Source organism: Mytilus galloprovincialis, chromosome 7, assembly GCF_965363235.1.
Source record: "Mytilus galloprovincialis chromosome 7, xbMytGall1.hap1.1, whole genome shotgun sequence".
Lineage (NCBI taxonomy): Eukaryota > Metazoa > Mollusca > Bivalvia > Mytilida > Mytilidae > Mytilus > Mytilus galloprovincialis.
Window position 1 is genome coordinate 51,689,247 of NC_134844.1, and position 9,682 is coordinate 51,698,928.

Below are 9,682 nucleotides of genomic sequence, written 5' to 3' on the forward strand. Positions count from 1 at the left end.
GAGTAAACATTCTTGCTTAGATAAAGCATATTTGTGTTCTGTTGTAAATATCTGCCAAATAGTATTTATTTTGCAAAATAGCAGTGTGACTTAATACACTAATAACACCAACATTCTTGTTCTGGTCGTTGAAAGTTAAAAAGTTATCAAAGATACCAGGCTTATAGTTTGATACGCCAGACGCGCGTTTCGTCTATATAAGACTCACAAGTGACGCTCATATCAAAATATTTAGAGAACCAAAACCAGTACAAAGTTGACGAGCATTGAGGACTTCAAATTCTAAGAGGTTGTGCTCAATACGGTTAAATTAATCTAAGCCTGCTATAAGAAAATCCTTAGTAATTCGAATAATTTATACTTTTGCAAACAATATTTTTTTTAAAATGACCATATAATTGATATCATGTCAATACCGAATTGCTACTGAGCGGGTGAGGCATTCGTGGAAAAAACGTTCACCATCAGAGGCATCGACCCAGTAGTGTACACAGTTCTCAAAGGTACCAGGCTTATAATTCAATACGTCAGACGCGCGTTTCGTCTACATAAGACGCATCAGTGACACTGATTAAAATAGTTAAAAAGCGGTCTGCGATCTCGTTGTGAGTTTGGCGTCGAATGCTCGTTTCCAGGTGTCGCATCGTTACGTTCTTCTTGGTGTCCTTGGCGATCAAATGTGTCGATGTCATCATCTATCTCATACAGTTCATTGTCGATATAGACTCGGTCGCAAACAAGTTTCACATTTCTTCTATTGTACATTGCTTCCTTCATGATTAGGTACAATTTTGTCCTTCTGTCTTCTATTTCTTTCGGAAACTGCTGTTTGATACCATATATAGTATTGTGTAACCTGTAAGCATTTTCTAGCACATACTGCAAATCGGCTTGGTATAGAAATCGTGCGACGATTGGTCTCATACCACGCTGACTTCGTCCAAAACGATGGACATTACCAAATTCAATTTTGTAATCAATACCAATTTCATTATGGAGAAAACCTCGGAGAAGTTCTTCGGTGTTTTCATCTCTTACCCCATAAAGACCAGTAAAGATGAGATTGTTCTTCATAGACCGACAAGATAAGTCAAGCACTCTTTCCTTGAGATTCTCTAGTTCATCTTTGCAATTACATTCAGTGGAAGTTCTACCTTGTGATTTTATTTCAGAAATGTCCTTAAAAACCTTATTTATGCTTGGTTTGGTTTTGTCAATTTCACTGGAATTCTTGTCATTGAGGCTTTTGTTTTTATCACATTGAGATTTTAGGTTATCGAATAAATTTCCTACTCCTTGTATGTTGTTTTCAAGTTCGATTATTTTGCCTTGACATGTCTGTAAGCCTTTTTCGTTTGTAATAACTCTACTTGTCAGAGATGTAATAATATTTTTTATTTCTCCAAATTTGTCAATGCCTTTTTCAACCGACTGTAATCTTTTATCAATGCTTGATACTAGGTTTATAAAGGTGTTTAAAAGTAGGGGTACGCTTTGGTTCTCCCAATTTTCTTCTACACTCTTTCTACTCTCCTCCAAGAGCTGACGTGTTCACTAAGTGGCATTATGTATATGGGTTTTAGAATTATAGATGAACGTATGGTCAAGTGGTTAACAAGGTCCAAAGTCCAATTTCGATGACCGATTGTAACACCTCACACATTAAATTACAACGTTCGACTCATTATACGTATTAAATGCAACTAGCTGATTATTTGTTATTGAATTCTCTCAAAATCGTTCAAGGTGAATTCCAAGTATTCTCTGATCGGGTAAAGTCCGTGAAACCTGAATAAAAATCAGGTTAACAAGATAGATGACATCAAATCGTTTTGTATATTTCTTTCTCCAATAATGAATTTCAAGCGGCACAATTTTTATTTTTTTCGCAAAGTGCGCAAATGACGACCGCCGGCAGAAACCCTGGAGATTTAACTGTGATGCTTGTGGTTTGAAACTGGTGAGATAGGTTGATTTGAGAGCAGACAAGTCACTCTATTTTTTAACAGTTTAAAATTAGTATATTATATAAGCTACAGTTTTTATAAACGATACTTAGATAATGAATCCGAATTTGAACCATACTTTTTTAAATCATCCTTTGACATTACATAATTACTTAAACAGGGTCAAATTATATGCAGAAAAATTACCAACAAGATAAGCTTTACGAGATAGCTTGAACTGCCGTCTGTTAATACAGTTCGTTAAGTGTAAGCATATGCATGCAAGAGCGTAGATTAATAACTTTGATAGGTAAACGTCTTATAATGTACGAAACGGAATGAAACGCTGAGAAATGGAAAGATTATATCATAGCTGTCGTCATAGATTCGAATTTGAAGTCGTCCATTTGGGTCACTATTAAATAAAGAAATATGATATGAAGCGAAATTTCTACTTTGGATTATCCGTCTACAAATAAAACACAACAATTGTATTTACTAATGGATATACTTGGCGTATTAGACACACACATTTTCGATTTATAATTATATCAACGGTTTGATGTGAATAATGTTGAAGGATTGATTGTCAAAACAAAGGAAAAGAGTAATTCAAATAACATTAGTTGAAACTATTTCCTTGTTTCAACGAAGATAGAATTATGTACAAATAATAAAAAGGACACTTTGGATATGGAAATAAATATTTCCAGCCCTGTTTGTTACATGTCTTTTATTTGCACATCACTACTAAACGTATTAGTTATCCATTCTAAAGGTAAGTAAGAATGTCTGTACATTTTGTTGATAGACTGCTATTAACTTCTTTTTTTTTTCGAACAATTTTATATCTAAATTATTTAGTTTAAAACTAGAACTTTGTATGAGATCCTTGTATTGAAGTACGTGCTCATTTCCACAACAAAACACGAATGTGTCCATAGTACATGGATGCCTCACTCGCACTATCACTTTCTATATTCAATGGACCGTGAAATTGGAGTCAAAAATCTAATTTGGCATTAAAATAAGATCATATTATAGGAAACATCTGTACTATGTTTTAAGTTTATTGGACTTCGATTTCATCAAAAACTACCTTAATTAAACATAGAACAAAATATAAGTCCACATACATTTGCTATCATAACTAACCTATCCTCTTTTCATCCGCATATTTCACATAAATTTGTATACTTTTTAACCGTCAAATATGATAATGGAGGTGGATCAGCTTCACGACAGTGAGATACAGTGTTTACAGTGAGATATTGACAAGCACCAGTTATCTAAATATTGATTTGTTTATTTAAATGGTTTTTTTTTTCTTAATTTAAAGCACTGATTGCTTAGCAACAACCATCATTTACGTCGAGCCTACGAAAAAGACATAGACAGAAGCTTATTTTTTGTATATGGCCAAGACCACAATAAATGATCCCGCTTTTCGTTGTCCCCTATAGTTCCCTTTAATTATAGTGGGGTTTTTTCTTTATCTTTTTACTTTCCCTTTCTCATACATTTCTTAGTTTTTCTGGGGTGGAAATGAAAGAAGAGAGCTGAAATAAACTTTTGGATGTTTTATTTTAACTGATTTTGATATGGAATGCGTGATTAGGCCAGGTGCAAAAAGGTGATACTTACAGTTTTCGGAACATCTCTTGACTTGTCCATAGGGGTATTTATGTGTATTGGCCAAATTTGTAAAATACAGCAGAGCAATCTTTCTGAATGTTGGATATATTTTTGGATTAGAACTGTTCTTTACACACTCAAAAAATTTGGCAAAAAGATTAGGTGCATTTTCTTAATGAAATAAAACGTTATAAAGAACTAATAGAGAATTTAATTGTGGTCTGTGGCCTAAGAGGTGAATTACAGGAAATATTGAGTTTGTACTATATACCGCAAAAACGGAAACCGACGAGAAGACAAACAGCAGTCCACATAACATAGAAAACTTAAACTTAGCAACACATAACCTAACAAAACCTGGGATTGAATCTGTTCTGGAAGGGAAAAAATCCTGCAATTTTGGCGCCGGCGGATTTTTTAAATATGAAAGTAATTGTGCAATAACATTTAAAATTAGACAGCTGATGACAAACTTATCATTCCAAATTGGTTTATAAGAAAATCATGATTATATTTTACATGTTTTATGGGCTATTTTCTGTTTTGTCTGTCCGTATTTTCCGTTTGTCCACAGAAATGTTTGTAGTATAAAAAAAAAAAGAAGTGGTGGTACAATTGCCAATGAGAACGCTCTTCACATAACACTAAATGACACAGAAATTAATAATAACAACAAAAGGTCACCTTACTGTCAACTTTTTTTCATTCGAACTTTCTGACGTAATTTCACACAAAAAGGATTCAAAAGACAAATATTTTTTTTTATTTGGAGCGAATTTCTTTCTAACACTAACAATACAAACAGTTCAGCGAGCACACATTTTAATCAATTGTTTCTAACATATTTTTGCAAAGTTTGCATAAACTTTGACAAACTATACACTCGCTACAAATGCGTCTGTACAGTTTGTTGTTCGTCGTTTTGCTAGTTCAAACGATGCATTTCTTTAACTCTTTAACTTTAACATTAAATCAATTATCTAAACGTGTTCTTACTTGTCATAACTCAAAACAATGTCTAAACTTACTCAAATAAAGGTATTTACTTCCTTTCTTTCATTTAAATAACCGCTATGCAATAAAGGAGGGTAATACTTAAATTTGAGTAATTTTAGACAATATTTTGAGTTATGACAAGCAAGAACATACCTCTTAAAAAAGGCTTTATCATCACTATCTTCATACATTCATCTGATTAAGATGAAGAACTGCCAATAAAATAAAATTTGCATAGAGGAGCGATGTCCTCTGTATCTATAACAGGGTGAGCAAACTCTGATTAAACGATGTATTTGTTTCTACTTATGTAACGCATAACAAATGGCACACAACGTTTGTTTAGAAAGAAATGCACTCTTGATCTCTTGATAGATATATGTAAAGTTGTAAACAGTTTTAGAAAAGGTATCTCCCCAGGGGACGGAAATTCTACTTTGGGTCAAATTTTGGGGAAATATGTGACATCTTTGCTCTCTTTTTGCAATATTTTTAAGCAAATGCATACAGGTTGTTGCCATAAAGCAAAATGAAAATAAATATCTTTAACCATTCAACTACTGGATATCCAAGCTATGAAAAATACTGATTACATACTTGTGCACATACCGGTTTATGACACAAACAATACGATTTATTTGTAAGAAAGCAAGGAAAATGGGATGGTAAAGTTTATGTATATTGCTATCTAACATAAGTACTTATCCAGTGACGAATCTCATTTTGTGGTGTAATTTCCAAAAAAGAGTAATTAAACTACCATTACATATCAGTGTCCCCTATAAGGAAGTTTTTATAAGCATTGGGTTCCTCTTTGTTGAGTTAGTGCAAGTCTCTCATAATGCCCACACAGTGGTCGTCGTGTCAGCCATTGTCTCACCTAGATTTCTCGGCGCCCGTTGCTGTCTACACCATCTTGTACGTCTTCTATGAACTCTGTAAGCTCTGTCACAGCTATTAACCCGTCTCTCTGAGCTCTTACCATCTTGCTCACAAATCCAATTGCTTTATTTCTATTTAGATATTTTAAATGTATGATTTTACTCGGACCTTCTACTGAATATTACCAAATAAACGGAGAATGTGTCCATGGGACACTGATAATACACCAGCTAGCATATATAACACTATAAAGGGTCATTACTCAAGAATGGCCACCCAAATTTGCATTTGATCTGTGTTTTATGGTAATAAGCATTGTGTATACGGAGTTTCGTAAAATTTGGTTGATGCAAAATTAGAGAACGGAAACTAATATTTTTGGGACGTACGGACGGACAAGGGTAACACGTAATGCCCATTCCGAAGCGGCGGGGAATAAAAGTTTTGTACGTTTTTATACTAAAATTGTGCATACCCGACTAATTCCCGATTATCCCTACGACCCATATACGATCAGGTTGATCTGGTCTGGTCGAGATCAGGCTGAGATCGTCAATAGTTGATTTGGTCTAGCTAGTCCAGTAAAGATCGTGTAAAGATCGTGAATTGATCGGAATTATCGAATAAGTATTCATTTTGTTGTCGGGATGGAGTCGTAATGGAGTCGTGAATTGTCGAGTTAAGGTCGTGTACAGTCGCACGGCGGTCGGGTAGAAGTCGTAAACAGGCCCGATCAAGAATTTGGTTAAGCTTGGTCGTCGAAATTTGAACAATCGGAATCATCGAGTTGATCTGATCGGCAGTGTGAACCTAGCTTAAAGCACGATGTTGAAGAGCATTGAGGAAATGTTAGTTTTGTCTATTATTGTGTTTACCGTTATAAATAGAGGAAATATTCATTGCGAATTATTGTTCACAATGTTGAGCTCTTCTAATTTTCAAAATCGTCAGTTGACTCCTTATTGAAGTTATTGCCCTTTGATGAGGATTTTGTACAATTTATTTGTTTGCATTTTTGTCTTATATCTTAATACTTATAAAAGATGGAAGGACACTTGAATGAACAAAAATGATCAACAAGACAATATCAACAATTAAGACAGATGGCGGAAATTGCCCGACGACTCCTTATTGGAGTAATTGCCATTCATTACGATTTTTACAATTTGTTTTGCGTTATGACTTTTATTATAAAAATGAAATAGATCATAGAAAAAAAACTTAAATTATCAAAAATCATAAGCAAGACAAGACCTACTAAAAAGTCAGATTTTGCCGACTGTTCTTCTTGATTTAAGTTATTGTCCTTAAATTAGGACATATTTTTGGCTCACTTTTGTGTTTTGAGCAAAAGCTCAATAAAATAGAGAGAAACTAAACAGACTTCAATGATCAGCAATATATATTCATTAATTATATTCTTGTCTACAATGTTGGAGAGTGTCCTTTGTTGAATATTCATAATTACCACGGTAAACGACACAGGTTTTTTAGAGCCTCTTGTTAAATCAACATTACACTTTTCTGCTGACAGACACAATCGCAGGCGAGACTATATGATCCTCGGAAATCCAAACGAATGTTTTAATCCATCGTTGTTGCAAATTTTCTGTAGGAAGTTTTGGTCCTCAATGCTATTCACTTTCGTATTTTATTTTTATAAGTCTGATAAGTAGTCTTACTAGAGCTCTGATTCAGAACCTGACAGCTATTGCTATGTCTCTGAAAAATCCTTATCATTTAGTTTTAAAACGCGAAAATTCTGTAAAGGGCTTATACAAAGGACAAGGTACGATAAGGCCCGTTTTTGGCCCCCCTATTTTCTCATTTTCTAAATTTTGTTTTTGAAACATGCTTATCACGTTAAAATATTCCCTTAGGTTTGAAGTTTGTTTTGATGAATTTCAAAACCATCAATTTCAAAAAAATGGGTGAGGTTAGGGGCATCAAAAACGTCACAAGAAGGAAAAATAACGTTTTTTGGCCATTGATTCTTAAAATTTAATACCGTGCGCCTTCGTGAACCGGAAAAAATAATGGCGATTTAGACAAAAAAAATAGTTCTCATGACATTGGAATAAAAAAATTCCTGGTTCACTTTGGCGCAAGCACTAAAAAAATAACAAGTTGTTGTAAAATCACCTACAAATGAATAATAATTAAAATATTTGACAAATAACAGAAAGTTAACCCCTCTCACCTCACCCAGTTGCGACAATTAGAGGTTTAGAGGTTAATCCAAACAAACTTCAAACCTCAGGGAATTTTTTAACATAATAAGTAGCTTTACAAAACAGAATTTGAAAAATGAGAAAATAGGGGGGGCCAAAACAGGCCTTATCGTACCTTGTTCTTTCTTTATGACAAACAGAAATAATTCTTATCATATGAAAGCTTCAGACGAATTGTCCACGTTAACAGTTTAATTTGTAAACTTGAAAGATATTTGGCATGCTAGAGAAAATAGAAATCTTTAAATTCCTGCTTATCTTGATAACTGTGTGAGTGTTCAAAGTCGTTGCGTTTTTTTAACGAACTCATTAACGTAGTACGTCATCATGTTCATTGAAAAACAATATTACTGAAATGTTTGTCACCTGGCCAATTTAAGAAAAGACACGATTAGTTAAGTCTATAGTATAGCAGCCATACATTTGTACCTTAACGCTTCTTTAAATTTTATGGTCATGAAGTTATCAACATCCCATGAAAGCTTTATCGGAAAGCAGTTTCTGTTTTACCTGCGGCATTCACCGTGTTGCTCAAGAAAGTACGCATTTGGTAATTTTCATATGCAATTAGATGATAACGGGATTGTGGTTAAATTGTGTACAACAATTGAGGCATATCCCTGGTCTTCTGTGACACTTTGATTTCATTTATTACAATTTTGATTTTTTTAGTAAGACAATATCATCGAAAATGAACCTTCCTCTTTTAATCTGTTCATATGTTGTGCTATTGTTTATTTCAGCAGAAATATCAACTGGATATTTCTCCAATCGTAATTATTCATGGAAAGCGGCAAAAGGTCACTGTAAAATGATAGGGTTACTTAATAAAATTCAAGTCAAAGATAGTGAAAGACGATTGGGATGGGTAGATGCGTCTGCAGAATATTCTTCATGGGTTGAATATCAAAGTAAGTGATCATTGACGCAGGTTAAGAGTTATTTCTTACAATTATATAAAAGAGAGGCCAAAGATGCCAGAGGGACATCCAACATGAAAAAATACAGACTAAGCAACACGAAACACACTACAAACTGGATACTCCATATGCGGTCGCTGCTCGAATATTGCTTCTGTACATAGAAATGGAAAGTTCACAACTAAGAAACTAAAATAATCTCTTTTGTCGTTAAGTTTTGTTTGTTTTCAACTAAAACCATTGTCAATGTTTGATGTAAGATATGAGACGGACTGAACTGTATCTGTTGTATCCTTTATCTCTAGTTCGATTGTGCATATGCTTTCAACTTTCCGTATCTTTATATCTAGAAATATTATTATAGATGTCATCTAAACAAATGAATGCTTATTAAATTATAGATTGCCTATATGTTAGGCCAGAGTTCATTGATAAACATACACGTGTTTCATATGGTGATCAGTTGCAGCAGTGCTTGCACTGTTGTAAAGATTATAACTTCATCGGATTACAGGTACGCTCATTATCCATGGTATTATATATGTTTGGTTTGGAAGAGTTCAAAGTCAGTTTGTATAAGCACGATAATAGTTCAAGGGTAATAACCAGATTTAATTGTTATTTGTATCTACGTAAACACAACGGCGATATCGCGGGTTCGAAATTGAACTAAACCTTATTGTCAGCTTGTCTTTTGAGTATTCCTATCAACTTAAAAAGGAGTAGGTCCGGTAAGGGCCGATATTGGCCTCAAATTTCAGGTTCATCTGACGAAATTTTTTGGACACTTTTTAAACACTTAAATAAGTGTCTATTTCAATTGATTCGATCAGTTTATGTGAAAATTTTAATTGATTTAGTCATTGAAAACGCTCTGATTCAAGCTTAAATATGAATAATCTATCAAATATGCTAAAAAACGTCACTTTTCAGATGATTTTGTCAAAAATGAAAGTGGCCGCATCCGTGTTCATCCTCAACCTTTATATATGTGTTGTATTATCATCAAATACAACTTACATTTCAATATTATAAATGAACACGAATGCGGCCACTTTCAGTAATTTAGCAT